Raw genomic sequence first — 20,261 nt, 5'->3', positions numbered from 1 at the left:
ATTATTATAAATGTTTATTATAAAAAGTCAAAACAATACAAATACCGTCAAAGGTGAATATAAAAAATATTTAAAAATCACACCCCCAATGAGAATATAATTATTATTATTATTCTGTAGCATATCCTTCTAGACCTGTCTATACATTTATAGGCTTGTGGACATATATGCACAATCTTATAAATAGCATCATGTTATACATTACTCTTGAATCTGCCATTTCACTCAGTATTTTACATGTATTAGATCTATTTCATATGTAAGGATTTTAATTCTTTGTCATGTATTATATTACATGTATTGCAAATTTTTTCCACTATCTCCTTTATTACTCCATTTTCTACAAACACCCAAAATGTTTAGAAAGTACTATACTTCTAGGATTTAAAATTTGTGTTTCCTTCTAGTAATTTTATTTTTGCTTTTTACAGTTAAGTCTTTGGTTCATATAGAAACTATTTGGGAAAGAGTATAGGAATCCAGATTTATTTCTTTCAAAGTTACTTGCTTGTTGTCCAGTTCTGTTGGCTGGATAATTATTTCTTCCCTATTGTTTCAGAATGCCAAGTTTACCCATTGTATATTTGGCTAGATTTCTACACACTGTTTCCATTGGTCTCTATCTAATCCTGTGCCAGTACCTTGATTTTAATTACTCCAGCTTTATAATATGTTTTAATATTTGAAAGGATAATTTCTATCTTTATTATTTATTGTTAAAATTTTCCCTTATTGCTCTTCCAGACAAACTAGAAATTATGGTAACATAAAATAGCATTGTTTGGGGGTTTTACTTTGGTCACATTGGGTTTATAAACTGACTTAGGAGAAAATACAATATTGAGTTCTTATAGTAAAGAAAAAATATTAACTCTTCATGTATTCAGTTTTTTTTTTTACATTGCATTATTCAATAGAGTTACATAATATCCCTTCTAGAGGATCTTCACATTTCTCATCAAATCAAGATTTTTGTTGTTAGAGTGAGTTGGAACTTTACTTTTCATTTCTAAATTTCTGTTTCTTTAGAAAAGCTGTTGATTTTTATTGGTTTTTCTAAGGGTCTTCTTTTTGTGTTGTTATTTAAAATTGATAAGGTGAACTCATTGTAAATCTGTAAATCAGATCATTACTTATACATTATAAGTGTTTCTAATATATTCATAAAACAAGTGTACTCAACTAACAAATGTATAGAACTAAAAGCAATTGGTCTAAAAATAAAAACTAAAAATAGTTTTATAATATATAAAATTATAAAACAGCAATATAAAAGGCTAATATTTATTTACAATTTTAATGATGTAAGGAGGAATAATGAGTTCAGGAAATATTTTTCCATAACAAATCAACATCCTCCCAAGAAGTATGATCTTCAGTAGCCTGAAGGAATGAGGGGAAAATGATGGGACATGATTTGGGGAAGTGATTTGAAACCAGTTTGTGAAAGATGATCAGAAGTTGGAATCTGAAGGTAGAAACAACTAGGCTCTGGTGACTTATTAAAAGAGAGAAAGAGAGTGAGAAAGGAAAAGTGTTAAGGTGTGTGTTTGGGGAGCCTGTGGATGACAGTGTCATTGGATGAGATGAATAATACAGGAGATTGTTGAGTTTTGTTTGGGTCATGCTAGCTTGGTGGTAGGTGATAAGGTGGTGATAAGACATGTAATTGATGATGCCCACTGGATCATTTGAGAGAGATTGGAACTGGTGACTAAGATTGGTCATCATTTGCCTTTAGATGATAGTTGAAGCCATGGAAAGATAAATTTTATCCTAATTGAAAAAAAATTATGATGGAGTTTTGTACATATTCGGTAAGTCCCATGACCTTCCATTTACATATAATCTATTTTGGATGCCCATTATTTATATCATGCCGGCAGACTGAAGAATAAATGAAGCATTTTAGATTAAATGACTCAGAAATTAAACCCAAAACTATAAAAATTCATATTTTCTGACTTTATGGCCAATGTTTTCTTACATTTGCTTCTTCCTTTTCTGACCTGATTTTCTTTTAGTTGCTCTTTTTGTTAGATGAGCTGGCTTAGTTTAAACATTTGAATTTAAAGCTTAGAGCAATTTAAGGGTTTCCAAAGCATTCTTAAGAGCCACTACTGAACTATAATATGTCACATAGGTAATGAAGTATTGCTTGGAGAGTGCAATTTACCTGAAGGAAATCATTTTTAGCAGAAGATAATAAAAGGGCTTTTCATGGTCAAAGATTTATGGATTCTTTCTGGGGAGCTCAGTAAGTTGGAACATATTTTAAACTGAAAAGAAGAAGAAATTACATAGAGTTTTATTTCACTCTACAAGATTCAAATCCACTTTTCAAATAGGTTATATGACAGACAATATATCCGATTATGCTGTTGATAGTTATAACTTAAATGTCCTAAGTCTTAGGAACAATTTCTACCACAGAGTGAGTACTCCCATAATGAATTATAGTTAATTTTCCAAATTTTCAATGGAATCTTCAAATTTAGAGGAGAAAATATTTCAGGAAATTCTCAATGCAATGATAAACCAGTAGTGAAATCCCTTCTGATCATGTTCTCTCTCTCTCTCTCTCTCAAATTTTGCATTTGAAAAATCTTTGAATTTATGAATATCTTTCCAAGAATGATTCAACTCCTTTCACAGAAACGATTCAGATGCATTTGTTCATTTATTCTCTCATTCAACAAATATTTATTGAATGCCTACTGTGTCCCAGGTGCTGTCCCAGGTGAAGAGATAAAACAAAAATACCACGAAGTGTTTATATTCATGTGGGTGAGATAAATAATAAATAATCAAATATAGAAATATACCCATATAATTTCAAGTAGTGATCAACAGATTACATATACATATGCACACACTATATGTAATATGTAATTTATAATTATGTATAATTATAATATATACAACATAAATATAATCTATATAATTTCTTTATGATCGGTATTATGTTTAATAAATCTAGTTTGTGAAAAGACCCATGAAAAATGTATATATTTTAAATGCAAGGAAGAATCTACTGTAATGAAAGTTAGTTAACTATCTCAGAGTGATAGTTTCATAACTTATTAGTGACAAAGGGGGACACAGGATATCATTGCACACTTAAAAATAGATAAAGTTTGGGGAAAATAAGAACTGCTTTATATGTGCCTATTATGTTGCAGGGATAGCAAAAAAAATGGTAATGGAAATTTTACCTACATCAGTTCATTTAATCCTTCCAACAAAACTCTATAAATTATCATTATCCTCATCTCATGGTAAGACAAACTAAAACCTAGGGAGGCCAAGTGACTGCCCCAAGGTCTATCTAGTAAATAAGTACAAATTTAGACTCCAGCCTGCTTCAACATTCATTTAGATGATTATTGGAGAAAAGGAGAATTACGGTTAAGGAATAAGAACTTTACTTTTAAAAACAAGTAGAATATTATTTAGCAGCCTATTAAAAATTCTGCCATGGTTAATACAAAGGTTAAAATGTCCCTTATTGGTTGCATCATTTATGCTGCCTCACAAACCATGCTAAAGCTAGTGACTTAAAATAGCAGTATATTTAACCTATTATTCTGTAGGTCAACAGTTTGGACTGGACTTAGCTGGGTGGCTCTTCCTGTCTTGATCAGATTTTCTCATGCAGAGAGTGGCTCTATTTCTGAGAGTTGCCTAGCTGTTGGCTGGGCAGTGGGACAATGAGGCTATTGGGTCATATGCATGTCATTATCCACAGACTAGCGTGAGTTTGTTTACATGTTACCTGGCCAGAGTTTTGAGAGAGGAAGGAAGCATGCAAGGTATCATGAGACCTAGATCCAGAACTGGCATATTGTAACTTCAGTCATATCTCTTGGCCAAAGCAAGTCACAGGGCTGGTTCACATTCAAAGAGGTAGAGAAATAGCTGTCACCTTTTGGTGGGAGAACCTGCAAAATCACATCATAAAAGGGACATGCAGACAGATAGATTTGAGGAATTATAGCTGTTTTTGCAGTCTGCCACATTAGGCAAAGACCTTTTCCTCTAGAGTGAGTTAATCACATAGGAAAATAATTCTCAATATTGCTATTTGACATGCACACGTATGTCTGTGTACATCTAAATGTGTATGTATGTCTACACATATATATGTTATCTAAGTTGTATTTCCACATGATGTACTTTTATTTCAAATGAATAAATATACTAAATTGGAATTATGTCTCTTCCTTTGGGAGAGATAATGTCTCCACTGCATTTTCTTTGGTCCCATTTAAAAGTTTATGCCTGTCCCATAGTAAACTCCCAGAAACATTGGGTGAATAATCCTTTGCAGGCTTTATGTAATCTTTTTCTTCCTTTAGTCCCAGAGAAAAAGAAGCAATTATCTATTCTTGTATCACTCATGTTTGCCAATGAGGGGGATGACATGATATTTTTTTCTAGATAACAGATAGTTTAGCCCTCCAGAGTCTATAGTAGGCAGGAACATTTAGTTACACCATGGGTGCTCATAGTAGAGAATAATTAGTCTACTATTTCCTCTGGCAGAATCAATCTTTATTTCTCCAGCTGGCTTTTTTAAAGACAAAAAAAAACTTTTAAAATATGCCAATATTAGACTTTGAAAGAAATAATAAAGTTAATTATTTCTCAAGCAGCTGAAAATTGGTTCTAATCCACTGGCCACTGACCTCATGATTATTACCTCTTGCCTTAAGTTCTTAATATGGTGACAACCTTGAGGATACAAAAAACAAAAAGGAAACAAACAAAAAATGTAATATTCTGTCCCTATTTATGCAGGGTAGATAAACGTGAAGCTTATTATAAGGTTTTCTAAACCTGTGAGATCTTGGCAGTCCATTATGGAAATTCTAATCATTATGCCTTGCCTGGGATTTGAAAAGTAAGAGTTTATATAGTCCCTGAGACTATATTTATCCCTTCTCCTACCTACCCTCACCCTGCCCCATGCAGAAGCAACAATAAGATGAGAATGTAAATGGATTTATAAAGATATCTGCCTGTGGGTTCCTGGAGTTGGATATGTGAATACCAACCCCATTTTATCACATAAATCTGATATGGGAAGAAGACTATGTTAGTGAGAATAATTAATGATAATAATATAGACCAACCTTAAAATCTCAGTGACAATGTAAAACACTTTTTTTCTTTATTATTTCTTTCTTGCATTTCTTTCTGGTCTGAAACAGGTTGGGTAGTTCTTCTGTGTGGACCTCCTTGAAGCACAAGGCCCAGGCTTCTTTTATCTTACTGTGTCCACCATCTTGGATTCCTTTGTTTTTAACCATAAGGAAAAGAGAGCATGAGGGAGGCACACACACTCTTACCTATCATGGTTAGGACTTACTTACCTCACATTCCATTGGTGAGAATGAGTCATAGCACCCATCTAGAATGGATCCATGGAGTTGGGGAATGCAGAGGAACACAAACAACCTCTGACACAAAGAAGTATTCAGAGAAACTTGATTAACATGGACTATCAAAATTAAAACATGATAATGTTCATATCCTTCTGCATTCATCTCATATCAAGGTCCCACTAATGTCTTAATTGTAAGTATTTCATTTCTCTCAATAAACAATAGGATGTTTATTAGCATGTGAAAGAATAGAAACTAAAGTATATCTTAAAGTATAGTCATGCCTTAGGGATTTTTCATTAGAATTTTGCTACCTACAGCAAATATCATTATACTCAGTGAAATAAATGAGTTCAAAAATTATAAATTAATGCATCAAAATCTCATCTGAAATTATGTGTATCTTACTTTTTTTTTCCAGCCATGTTATTTCTAATACACATATCCATCTTAATTAGAGATGTATTTTCCATCCATAGCAAAAAAAACCCACCAAAACAAACAAACAAACAAAAAAACCCCAAAGGAATTATTAATTTCCTGGGGCCAAACATTGGCTACTTAAAACCATTCTTTGTGCACATTTTTTTTTCATATTTGTCATTGTATCCCTGACTAAGCCCCTCTAATGATTCAAGTGTTAAAGACCCATCTAAGCAAATGGAACTATAATTGATTGATTGGAGAAGCCCTAGATGAGACAGATCTAACTTTGATCAAATGCATGAGATCTGACTTTCATTTGGCGACCTGAATGTCCTCAGTTGGTGGCTGCGTTTGAGCCGGCAGGGAGCAGTGGTAAGAGAGAGATGTCTTTTAGAATGTTGAAGTAATGCTAATTAACTAAATTATTAACCCTATTGTTAAGAGTTGCTAATTGCTGGAAATATAGGGTGCAAACCATACCTCCTGTCACCCCTGCTTCCTCTGAATGGGTGTTCATATTAAAATATCATAGATGCACAACAGAGGAAGAGATGGACAGAGGAGTAAGAGAACACATGCAAAATAGGGTGAACAGTGGTAAAAGCAAACAGAAGCTATACTATCAGCCATTTTCCAGTATTTGCAGGTAGAGATTTGGTAGAGGTCAACAATCAGGGAGGAAATATTTATCTGGTCCTGCTGCTCTTCCTTTCCCACGTCCCAGTTCTCCATTTGATGGACTCCGGTAAGGAATGAGGAGATCCTTTTTAGAAGAAGGGAAGGCCTTTCATGTTCAGTCTTTTACATTGATCCTTTATGAGAAGGCCCCTGGAGGTCTTTGGTACTGCTCTCACATTCTCTTTGTCTGGGTCAGGGGAAAAAGGACATTGAGCCCTTTTTCTTGGAAGTCACCGGACTCTGGAAGGGGCAGAATGGAGCCTGGGAAAGAGAAAGCAGTACTGTCTGCTGCCAGTTTGTTCAAGGCTAAAGGAGTGAGAGAAGAAGGAGGCAGAAATTCAGGGGAGCATCTTTTTTCAATAATAAAACTTAGAACTGTAGTATTTTCTTGGTGTTGATTTCCTCTCATAAGTCTTGCATCATCTTCAGAATTATTCTCTCCTTCCCTTTGGTAGGACGATGGGGTAAAGGAAAAATATACAGTGATATAAATGATATTAATTATATCCACATTGATACAATTACAGAACACCAAGCCAGGCACCTTGTGATTAAATCTTAGAACAACCCCAGCAGAGAGGTACACATAAGATCATTTCTCAGCTAGGAAAACAGAGTTTAAGTCATTGGTCCAAATGTCATAGAGCTCATAAAGAGGAGCTGAGATTCAAAGCTTACTGTCATCCAGCTTACTGGATGACTCTCAGAAACCTTACACAGAGCAAAGAAAGCCAGATACAGAGGGAGCATACTGTATTAATCCATTCATTTGAAATCATAGAGCAAACAAAAACTAAGCTTATAGTGGTAGAAATAAGATCAGTTGTTGCCTGGGAGAGCAGGAGCAAACTGACTTCACAGGGCACAAGGGAATTTTTTTGGTTAGATGGATACGGATAAATATGCTCTATTTCTTGAGTATGGCAGTGGTGAAACAAGTGTATGTTTGTCAAAACTTATTGGACTACATGCAAAAATGGATGTATTTAAATGTTTGTAATTTTAGTCCAATAAAGATTAAAAAAATGATGCAACCAATATGGCAATCTTTCCTCAAGGAAACACTGCCACAAAGAAAGAATCTGTACGTGTCTACATAAGGGAAAATGGGATAGAGCAAACAAGCACAGAATTGCTCAATATTAAAGAAAGAGCTGTTCATGTTTCTTCTGGCTGAATCATCCAACTTGCACTTATGTATTTTTCTAGTTAACAATGGAATGTTTCACTGTATTTAATTAATAGACACTTATTAAAGTTATGTCTAAACATGCAAAGTATGAAGAGTTCAGAATCCAGACATTCTTTGGCTTAATTTTCTTCTTCAAATTAAAAAGAAAGCACATTTTATGAAATTAACATATTCAGATGATTGCTTTAATTTTTACTTATCTTACCTCTGTAGACAGTGCATATGTAAAGATAAGGTATTATTGACTAATGCCTAGCTTGAACTCAGTAGGGAATGTGGGTTATAAAATTAGTATTAGTGCAAATCAAAGCAGACCCATCTTTGGCAGGCATTCTGCCTTGTAAGCACATTTTACAAAGAGGTTTGGATAAAATCTGTTTCTTATTTGTTGGAAAATTAATTTTCAAAGAAATTAGTTATCTTGCTCCTAAGAACTTCAAGTTTAAAATATTACAGTATAACCCAGTTTACTTGGATGAAATAGAAAGGGAAGATTCTAGATTAATGCAAACATAAGTATTAGCTAAAGTGTTACATGGGTCAAAGATCTGAACAAACACTTCATCAGAGAAGATATTCAGATGACCAATAAGGATATGAACAGATGCTTAACATCATTAGTCATTAGGGGAATCCAAACTAAAACCACAACAGGATACCACTACACATCTATTAGAAGGCTAAAAATAAAAAAAAAATTTTAATTAAAGAACAACAACAAAAAGCTGAGAAGGTTGCAGAGCAACTACACCTCTCATTCTGTGATGGTGGAAATGTGAAATGATACAGCTACTCTGGAAAACTGTTTGACAGTTTCTTATAAAACAGTGGCACCTGGGTGGCTCAGTCAATTAAGCATCTGCCTTTGGCTCAGGTCATGATCCCAGGGTCCTGGGATTGAGCCCGCATAGGGCTTCCTTGCTCAGTGGGGAGTCTGCTTCTCCCTTTCCCTCTGCCGGTCGCTCCCCCTGCTTGTGCTCTCTCTCCGTCTCGCTCCCCCTCTGTGTCAAATAAATAAATAAAATCTTTTAAAAAAATTTAAATATATCACCCAGCAATACCATTCCTGGGAATTTATCCCAAAGGAATGAAAACTTATGTTTACACAGAAAACTGTACCCAAATGTTCAAAGCACCATGATTCTTGATAGCCCCAAACTGGAAACCACCCAGATGTCCTTCAGAGGGTAATAAACTCTAGTTCATCTATACCATGGAATGCTACTCAGCAATAAAAAGGAATGTACTATTGATACACACAACAATTTGGATGAATCTACAGGGATTTATGCTGAGTGGAAAAGTCAATCCCAAAAGGTCATATAGTACACAATTCCATTTATGTAATATTCTTGAGATAACAAATTTATGGAAATAGAGAACATACTAGTGGGTTGCTAGGGGCCAGGGACAGAGGAGGGGATGGGAAGGGGATGTGGCTATAAAAGAGCAACATGAAGCATCCTTGAGGTGATAGAAATGTTCTGTAACTTGACTGTATTAATGTTACGATATTATACTATAGTTTTGTAAGATGTTACCATTAGGGGATGTTGGGTAAAGGGTACACAGGATCTTTCTATATTCTTTTTTTTTAAGATTATTTATTTATTTATTAGGGGTGGGGAGGAAGAGAGAGTCTTAAGCAGACTCCACACTCAGCACAAGCCCAACATGGGACTGCATCTCATGATCCTGAGATCATGACCTGAGCTGAAACCTAGAGTCGGCTGCTTAACCAACTACCCTACCCAGGCACCCCTATATTATTTCTTACAAATGCATGTGAATCTATAATTGTTTCAAAATAAGAAGTTTAATTTAAAAAAAATTTTTTTTAAATACATCAAGTCATATTACTCTCCTTTTACAAAACGTTCCTTAGCTTTCCATCACACTCAGAACCCAATGACCCCTCACTCTTGCCTCAGAATCCTTGAAGAATCTGGCCTATTATGTTTGGAATGTTCATGTTTCCCCAAACCAGCTATGCTCTATCTGATTACAGTTAAATCAAAAATATTTAAAGCATTTTCCCCTTGTAAATGGTAGTTGCAGATGGGGTGAATAAGCTATTACTCTGTATGTATGGGTAGCCCCAAGTGTGAGCATCTCCACTTCTGCTCAGTGTTTAGGCCAGAGATATGCTGAAAACACCTGGCAAAGACTATGTTTCTCAAACTTAAGCATGAATCAGAATCATAAAGAGTTTGTTAAAGCCCAAGATTCTTATATTGAGGCTAATTATACCTCAATTAAGCTGGAGGGGAAAAAAATGATTCCTGGGCCCTTTTCCCAGAGATTCTGATTCCACAGATCCAAGGGAGGGGGGGCACAAGGAATTGCATTTCTAACAAGCTTCCAGATGATGCTGGTCTGCACACCACAAGCTTTAGAGCACACCACTAGGTTGACCAGAGCTGGCCATAGAACTAGAACTAGAGATACGGGCTGCTAGTAATCCATGTAGCTGCCAATTAAGTGGAAATCAGCTGGAGAACTCAGCTGAGGTAGGAGCAGGAAGAAACTACAACTTCTCAGAAGGCCGATAATGAATGTGCAGCTAATTATGTGGGAGATGACTCATAGGATGGAGATGATTCAGGGAAAATGGTACAGCAGAACTGAATGGAGACGTTAGAAGCATCCCTGAGGTAGTGATGCATGGGGAATGTGAGACCAGAGCCAAAGATTTCTTTTATTGCTTCTGAACCTTTGAGCATTTTGTCCTAAGGAGACAACCAATTGCCATGCATCTTGGAAAACAAAATTGTATGATGCTTTTAAAGAGATTATATGATGTATAAACATAAGGTGGTAATAGCTGTGTCAAACACTCCTGATTGATTTCCCAATATCCGTTCACCCCTCCTCGTTGCCAACAGAGTCATGGTATGATATTAACTGAGGACAACTGGATTGGTTTTATATACTATTGATGGCCCCAACAATGGTGGCAGATTTTATTGAGTGTAGCAGTATGCCCAGTTATAAAATTTGATTTCACAGCTTCCTTTCTAGCCATGTGGATCCATGTGGCTGCGTTCTAGCAAGAAGGGCATGACCTGGAGTCTTCCAGGCAGGCTTCTGGTTGTCCAGGGGTTTTCTTGATTTAAAGAAATAAAAGGACAGACTTAGCTGCATAATGCTCTTTGCCATTTCTTCTTACTCCTTTTCTGGAATGTAGCTGTGAGGCTTGGAGGGGTAGGAGCCATCTTTGGAAGCACTGGGACAAAAGCCAAATGAAAAGATGGAAAAATCTGGGACCCTGGCAGCCTGGAGTTTCTACACTAGCCCGTGGCTGCCAACCCCAGCTTTCTGTTGCATAAAGAAAGTATAGTCATTTGGTTAAGCAGTTGCTTTTGTGTGCCTCTTTCACAGAGCCAAACAAAATTCCTAACAGATGAAATGGATATCATATATTGAGAATTTACTCCCTCTCTCTATATATATACTTATATATATATATGCATATATATATATATGCCAGTTACTTGTCCAAGAATTTTATATGTATTGTATCATTTAACCTCCATAGAGCCCCCAGAGATATATTGTTCCATTTTACCAAAAGCTTCTAAGAAGAATAAATAGCATAAAAAAGAATATCCACCTTAAATAATGCCAGTGCCAATTTACTGGGGTAAATAAAACATTTATTTAAATTAACTTGGTTTAACTCCTAAAATAGTCTTTTGACACCTACTTTATAGTGATATTGTCTTAGGTATATTATATTGATTTTTAATTATCAGTTTCCACCTCCCATCAGGCTCAAATCAAGTGAAACTTCTCCTACTAGAAAGTTTTGATTCTTGTAATGTGGATGTAGACTATGGAGAAACACTGGCTTGAGTAGAAATAGCCCCACTGTTGATGCTGCCAGTATATAACAGAGCTTACCCATGCACATCCTGAAATGAGTATTATATCCCAGTGGCACAGACGGTTTCATTAGTTTTTTTATTGCAATTGCCTACCTTAAAAGCCTGTCTGTGCTAAGTCATGTTCCTTCCTTTCCTCTTTAGAGAAAAGTGATTAGAACATTAAGTGGAGCAAATTGGCCTGAACCTCAGAGATAAAGGGAGAAATTAGCTTGCAAAGAAATGGTTTACACTATCTAGAATTTATTTGCAGCTTGGATATGGGGGTGGGAGGTTAGCAGCCTGGGAGACAAATTGAGAAATCTAGTTTTAAATTAGATTTTAATATCAGTCTGGAATTCTAGTTAACCTAAGAATGACTGTAAATTTCTTTGGCACTTGAGTGTTCCACAAAATCAGTATTAAACCTCAAATAATAGTTTTAATGAATCCCACAGCCTAGTCCCCTATATGGAGAGGATCACACAAGTCTACAAACTCATATCTCCTCAGTCAACATGAAGTATATAGTCATGAGGCATAATCAGGATCAAATCATAGAATCATTAAATTTTAAAGACCCCAGGGTATTAAACTAGCTTAATATACCAGTTTATAAATCCAAACACTATGACTGAGAGGTGGAAGTCATCCATGCTAATTTCAAAACCAGTACTAGAATTAGAGGCTCCGAATTCTTCATTTAAGATTCTTTCGAGTCTCCCAGGGTCTCCTGTGAAATCTTCCCCTAGAATTATTTTACATTCTAAGTCTCAGTAGATGTGTAGGATTTTTTTAGCTATGGGCTCAAGCAACTGCTGGCATTCAAATGTGTCTTTCTTGTTAAAATCAAATCCTCATCCCACAGGTGGTCACATATGGTATCAGTTCCCCTTGACAGAAATAGAGAAAATCCCTATGTTCAAAGAGCTCAAGTCACAGTAAACCACACCCAGAGGCTGCAAGAACATGGAAGGGAGTCAGCACAAAGGGTGGCCTTAGCTTACACTCAACCCGCTTCCCAGCCAGTTCCCTCAGCCATCGATACAGTGATTGTATAAATTCAGTTCCCAGGGTCAGCAGGGTGTCACTGGAGGCAGGAAGACCTAGATGTTTAGGTGCATAGGCTCAGGAGTCAGAATGCCTGGGGTCACATGCTAGCTCAATTGATAACTAGTTTTGAAATTGATCTTGAGAAAGTTGCTAGTCCTTTCTGTGCCTTGGTTTTCTTATCTATAGAATGGTTCCAGCAGTATCACCTCCAAAGACTTAAAAGTTTCAAATGAATGAATCATGTGTGATCCCTGCTTCATGTTAGCACTAGATTGTCACAATCCTAAATACATTCATACGGGCAAGACCAAGCTTGGGTCAACCAAAAACTCAACCTTCTCTTCTCATCAAAGATGAACTCTTCACATTTCTTTCCATCCAACCAACACTTCTTATATGGGGTGATTTGGAGATTGCTGGAAAGTATAATCTTGTTTTGTTCTCATCCTCTTTTGTTTTGAAAATTTGGAGAAGAGGCAGCATGCAGCCATTTATACCATCTGCATGCATATTTCCCCTTAATGCGCATGTCCATGAATCATCTTTCTCCTCCAGTATCAGGACTGGTTTATCTTTCTGGGAGGGAGTCGTGAAACCTTTTGAGAATCTGATGGCACCTATCATCATCTCTTCTCCTACCGGCACTACCACCACATGCATATACAAACAATTAATATGCAATTTTAGTCACCCAGACAGCCTTTGATGCCTATTCAGAGTCCTTTGGGAGGACCAGTGATAAAGCCCTCTGTTCCAAGCCTATTGTACACTTTTAAAAATAAGGATGTTTCCAAAGGATGAATTAAAATTATTTTTAGGGACACCTGGGTGACTCAGTCCATTAAACGTCTGACTCTTGATTTCAGCTCGGGTCATGATCTCCAAATCATAAGATTGAGCCTTGTATTGGGCTCTGTGCTCAGCAGAGTCTGCTTGAGATCCTCTCCCTCTCTCTCCTTCTGCCCCTCCCCCCGTTCACGCACACGCATGCTCTTGCTGTCTCTCTCTCTCTCTCAAATAAATGTTTAAAAAAAAATTTTTTTAAACCTTGGCTCATATATAACTTGAGGAAAAAAATGCTAAACAACAGAAGTGATTTGTTCTCAACGTCTATGGAAAAGACACATTTCTTTTCAACTCTTTCCCTTTTTGGTGATTTTGGACTTCCTGGGCTATGCTAAATGTGATAATATTCTAAGTTAGCCAGATCTCTCTTAAGGATCTGCCAAACTTCAAAGCAAAGTTATGTAATTATGCATTTCCAACAGAAGAAAAAGTTAAGGTGCACATGAAAATGGGCCTAGAAATGTGGAAATGTTATCAGAAACAAATTATGTATTTATCACCTTAAAATATGGATAATATAGAATCGCAGTTCTTATTTTTTAAACTATATCCCTGATGTGCAACTATGTGAAAGTAAGTTAAGCAGAGGCCTTATGCCTGCTTTGTGTGACAGAGTGGGCATTTTTATTTTATGGACTAACTTGTAGAACCCAGCCAACTTCATGGTCAAAGTCAGAAATCCTTGTCTCACTTCCACTGCTGACTCAGTCCAAACTTGCCTTGATGAGTTACAAAGTTCACTCCATTTGCCCTATCTACTCAATATGGAGTAACATCTGTGAAATCAAACTCATGCAAAGCTCTGGCCATCATGTTTTTCAGGTGGACGGAGCAGAACAAAGCTGGACTTTGTTCTATTTCAGCAAGTACAGTCTCTCTGGGCCCCAGTCATTCTTCTACCAAGTGGCTAGTTAAACCACTTACCACTAAGGCCCCGTTCAGTGTTCCTTCTCCTCTTCCTTATGATTGATCAGCAGTGGGCTCTTGATTGATTGTGTGGTGTTTCCTGTTCTGAAGATGATAATAGTAATTACCAAAAGCCTGACACTTATTAATGCTAGGCACTGTTCTCAATGCTGAATTAAAAAAAATGATAATTCTCCCACAATCTAATGTTGTAGGTACTGTTATCCTTCTTTGAAAGATGAATAAACTGTTTATCAGAAGAGGTAAATATCTCAGTTACAAGGTTACACAGTTAGCCAGAAGCAGAGTGAGACCTCACAGAAGCTGTCTGGTTCCAGAGCGAGCACACATAATGACTCTATTGTAGGAGTAAAACAGTAGAGTATTTCAAGTTAGGATTCCTAGAGCAAGTTGCTTATTTCCAGTGTATTTTCCTCCAGTTGAGACTTTTAAACAAAATTTACATACTTTGAAATTGGAACCATTAAAAAAATTGTACCCTTGAAATAGTTGATACATTTATTCTCCTCTGAAGCACATTTGCTTTTTTTTTTTAATTTTAGTTATTTATTCATGAGAGACAGAGACAGAGAGAGAGAGGCAGAGGGAGAAGCAGACTCCCAAGGAGCAGGGAGCCTGATGCGGGACTCGATCCGAGGACCCTGGGATCATGACCTGAGCCAAAGGCAGACGCTTAACCATCTGAGCCACCCAGGCGCCCCAGCACATTTGCTTTTTAATTAAGTCCTTCCCATCTCTTCATATCAATCCCCTGGTTAAGGACATATAGATCACTAACGGGATAGAATTTCAAAATAAAGTACGATTTTTACTAAGGAGCCTTAGTTGTAGTTTATGTGACTCAAACTTAATTGGAGTTTTACTTTTCATCTGCTTTTATGTGTGCTGATATCCAAAATCTTTGCAAGTTCATTTTCATAAGAAATAAACTAATAGTGGTATACAACTGTTATTAAGAAATTCTGAGAATATACTACTTCTACCAGAACATAAGCTGAGAAATTAAGTGAATTAAAATACATGAAAAAGGGGCGCCTGGGTGGCTCAGTTGTTAAGCCTGCCTTCGGCTCAGGTCATGATCCCGGAGTCCCGGGATTGAGCCCCGCATCGGGCTCCCTGCTCAGCGGAGAGCCTGCTTCTCCCTCTCCCACTCCCCCTGCTTGTGTTCCCTCTCTCGCTGTGTCTCTCTCTCTGTCAAATAAATAAATAAATAAATAAATAAATAAATAAATAAATAAATAAAAGTAAAATGAAATACATGAAAAAAATAATGACATGATACATGTAAGAAAGCTTCTAGAAGTAACTTCAGTGTTAACTAGGAATTATTTACATACTCACCATTTGCTCTTTACTCAGCTTGGTGGATGATAAATTAGGTGCAGTCATGCCAGAACTTTATGGTAAAGATTTAAAATACGTGATTATAGAGCTTTCAAGTGGGGCTGCAAATCATAACAAAATGTATTAAATGTATGATGTTCTAGGATTTTCAGAACAATGAGATAGAGTAAAAACAGCATCTGAATGAGGAGTCAGGAGTCCTGTGTCCCCTTAGCTGCACCATCAATTTGCCAAGTTACTCCTTGAGTCTCCATACCTGTAAAACAGGAGATTGGACCAAATGGTTCTTGAAGGTCATACCATCTCCAACATTCCTTGGTCTTGAGACTGAAATGTGTAAGGAATCAAACTGTGGCAAATTTGACCTTGTTGCATTATCATTCTTGTTTCTTCTTGGAGAGCTTCTGTTTGTCCCCTAACTCTCTTGTAAGTCAATGGGTGCTCTGCGAAAACACAACCCACTTAGTTTTGGTAAAGCCCTTGTGGTTCTTCTATCCCTTATTGGCCACTTTTATGTGCTAGGAAAAAAGTTAACTTATATGTAATAGTTGTAATTTGTTGGACTCCCTCCTCATTCAGTTATTCACTTGTTCTAGCCTCTATTATTTTAATGATATACAACTGTTACTCAGTTGTATTCAGAATCTCTAAGGATATTCCCAGGAGATGTTAGTATTTAATTTTAATAAACATATTACATTCTTGGAGTTGGGTTCTTTGAGGGGGACAAGGAGAAATTTTAAGTGTTTATTGTAGTCTCAGCATTAGGCAAGGTGCTTTGCACTGAGAAATCTATTTGGTGAATAGACTGGACATGATAGAAGCTACAACCCTTAAAACATGCTATGTTTATGTCTTTTTCCCTGGGTTTGTGTGGTATTTTGTCAGCTTCCATGAATTCTCTGATTAGTTTTAGGTATTAGAGTAATACAACTTTCAGGTATTAGAAAGTCTAACCTGATCCAAAACAGAATGTTCATCTGGTATCCAGTTCACAGTTTCTCCCCTCATGAAGCCCGATCCAATTTGGAAAAAATGTAGTGGGGAAGTGAGTCTATTCCTTTCTTCTCCTCAACAAATTTGTTACATACATATTATCTCCAATCCTCTTGACCATGCCTCAGAGTTGGTCTGGCTATTCCCATGTTACAGAAGTTAAAACTCATAAAATCTCCACCCATTTCACAGGATTTGACCCAAGGATGTCTGATTTTAGAGCACATTCTTCTCACTGCCCTGTTTGGCCTGGGGTGTGTGTAGGGGAGAAGGGGCTTTTGATTTGATTCTCTTACATTATGTTCCCAGATGAAGAGGGTCAAAAATTTCAGTTATGTTCAGATACTTTTTGTTTATCTGCATCTCTTTGGCAATTGTGTCACAACCTGATCCTGTCTGATGAAACTTAGAAGCATTTGGAGTTAATCCAAAGGGGGCTCATGACTCCTGCAATAAAATGTAGATACTTTCTCCAGCACTGGCCTAAGCACACCAGAAATAGAGAATAAAAGAAATATATACTTTATATAGAAATTATTTTATAGATGACATAAATCAATGAATTATTAAAGAACATTCTTGGAGAACAGGTCAGGACAGTACAGGCTAGGTGCAGAATAGATAATATATTATTAGTTTTGCAAAGATGTAGAGCATTGACTTTTTCAGAGTAATTACTCAATAAACATTTGAGAGAATATAATTTAGAAAAGGTGTCTTGGGATCAGAATTGAGATTATTTCATGTGCTACATATTATGTAGTAAGAACAATATGTCCTATGTGAATCATCTTCATGTATATTACACATAGATTTAGACCTCAAGGCATAATTGCTCTCATTCTTCAGGAAACAACTTTAGAGCTTGAGTTGTTGCTTTGTCTTTTTAAAATGTATATTAATGTGTTTTTCAGTAAATCTGGTGAGTCCTGGGTTTTTAATTGAAAGCTCCTTAAGGAATGTGGTTAAATATAAATCACCAGTGTTGAATGGATGCTGCTTGGAAAGTTTTTTCTTTATCCTACACAAGAGAAAACAGTGGGAAATGGTGCCTCATGCCAAGAAGTCATGTTTTTCTGCTCATTCCCAGTGAAAAATTCATGGGTGACTGTCAGAAAGATCTGCTGAACTACAAATGGAGATGATACAGGAGGCTGTGTGGTCAATACATTTAACACTACAACCTAGTTTCCAATAGCATGAAGTTCAACATACATGTTAAGGTGTTTTTGAGTAATGCAGTGTATTTTTAATGGATAGAGATCTTTCCTATAGGTTGCACTGTGTCAGATGATATGACAGTACATTGCCGACTTAAGACACCAAAGAAGGTAAAGATAGAAAGTATTAGACCTCTTTTGTTGCTCTTGAGAGATTTGAACTCTCTTCAAAACTTGGGGAGGGATTGAGATGAAACATCTTCATAAACAAGTAAACCTTTACAAATCTGAAGTCTAACTCACCTCTGAATCACATAGTGAACAACCAAAGCACCATGACCTTATGAAGCTTTATTTGTTTTCCTGGGGCTCAAGCAGAGGATTCCCCTGAGTGCGTTCCTCAGACCTAGTGGTGAATCCAGCACCTTCAGGATCATGTTGAGGTTTCTGAATTGAGCCTAAAACTCCTATCACCACTGCTCATGCATGTCACTCTTGTGGCGTAGCTTTCTCATGCTCGCTCCCACAGCTTGCTTCAGCCACAAATCTATCTCAGGCTCAGTTACCTTTCTATGAGACCTTGCCAGAGAATGGCTTTGTGTCCATCCCATATCCCATTAATTTAGGCTCTTTGAGACTCAATTTCAGATGACATTAAATATCTCTTAAAGAGAGAAACATTTTTTTCCCCTCCAAATCTTATTTTCTTCATCTCTATCAATACCTCCTTGGCTCTACCCTTACTTAACTCCCATCTCTGTAATAACACTTTTCACGAAACACTTTTTTTTTCCATTTTTTTTCATGAAACACTTTTAAGATTCCTTTGTAAAGATACATTTTAAACTTTCTGTATATCATAATTTTCTGTTTCTTTCTCCCATCTGCTATTTAAATCTTCTCCACAGAAAACCTTGCCATTGCTTCATTTCCACATGTGGCAGGCATTCAAGCATAGCGAATTGGAGTCACAGTTACACTGAAATGAGAAGGAAATGTGCTTCCCAACACCCTGTCAGCAGCCCCCACTGTTTGTCTTTTCTGCCTTTTTTTTTTTTTTGGCCTTTTAAGCAAATGACTACCAAAGGAAAAAATCAAAACCCAAGTCAGTAACACCTCCAACCATTGTTACACAAATTACTGGATTTGATTATTTGAAGTTTAGGAGTCCTACTGAGATTATTCCTCATGGAGAATCTGAGATGAATATGTCTTCTAAGCTTTTAGTGATCCTTTCCTAGCCGGCTAGGTTCCTCCTTCTGTGACCCCTCAGCTGGCATCGACCTTCTGAGGGTGGGGCTCTTGGGCTGGGTTCCTTTCCATTTAGCTCAAGCTCCGCTCTTGTAGCAGATCAACATCTGGCCCAAGGAACTGCTTACTGTGTCCTCGCTACTTTCCTGACACAGCTTGGCTCTTGGCTGTACCAGGCAGCTTGCTCCCATTAGCCTTTTGCTTTTAGGAACTTTTCAAAGAAAATGTCCCTGTGGTCCCCAAGCCCTAGCAGACCTAGGTTGCTCTTTCTGAGGTGTTCTCTGACACTCCTCACTCCATCTCTGTCAAGGACCAAGGAAATTCTAAGCACTCTGTAAAACCTTCTCTCTACCTCTAAAGAACGCATTTCCACACTGGATGCTCAGCCTTTGCTTGTATAGACTGTTGGTGAGGAATAGACTATTCCTGCGATGGTTTTGATCACCCCTTTTGCAGGCCCCGCATTGATGACCTGGAACCTGATAAGGATGTGGGGCCACTTGTTATGTCCTTTCCTCAGCTTTGGGCACTCAAATGAAATTCCCAAGCAGGAAGATTTTGTATTGTTTTCCTTCACCATTCACATTTTTAAAAATTTTGTGTACTTGAAATTATCAGCTGATATATCATTGAACACTACATCAGAAACTAATGATGTACTATATGTTGGCTGATTGAATTGAAATTTTAAAAAAAGGAAAGAAAGAAAAAAATTATCAATGATTTTTATGGCTTCTAGAATTTTTTTAATTAAGTTTTTAATTTTAATTCCAGTGTAGTTAACATACAGTGTTATATTAGTTTCAGGTGTATGATCCAGAGATTCATCATTTCCATACAATACCCAGTGCTCATCACCAGTGCCCTCCTTAATCCCCATCACCTATTTCAGCCACCCCCCTCCCCTTTGGGAACCATCAGTTTGTTCTCTGTGGTTAAATAGAGTCTCTTTCTTGGTTTTTCTCTCTCTTTTTTCCTTTGCTCATTTTTTTTTCTTAAATTCCACACATGGGTGAAAACATATGGTATTTGTCTTTCTCTGACTTACTTTGCTTAGCATAATGCTCTGTAGCTCCATCCATGCCATTGCAAATGGCAAGATTTCATTCTTTTTTATGGCTGAGTAATATTCCATTCT

General features: G+C 36.8%; 1 protein-coding gene across 2 annotated transcripts in view; it reads left to right on the top strand.

Annotated features, from left to right (window-relative positions):
* RAB3C (RAB3C, member RAS oncogene family) overlaps nucleotides 1-20,261 on the top strand; it is a 291,655-nt gene that overhangs the window by 56,267 nt on the left and 215,127 nt on the right. The gene's annotated exons all lie outside the window — the stretch shown is intronic.

Source organism: Callorhinus ursinus, unplaced genomic scaffold (genome assembly GCF_003265705.2).
Source record: "Callorhinus ursinus isolate GAN/ISIS: 27379988/994484 unplaced genomic scaffold, GSC_fseal_2.0 scaffold23, whole genome shotgun sequence".
In the NCBI taxonomy this organism is placed as follows: domain Eukaryota; kingdom Metazoa; phylum Chordata; class Mammalia; order Carnivora; family Otariidae; genus Callorhinus; species Callorhinus ursinus.
This window is presented reverse-complemented; position numbering and strand designations above follow the sequence as displayed.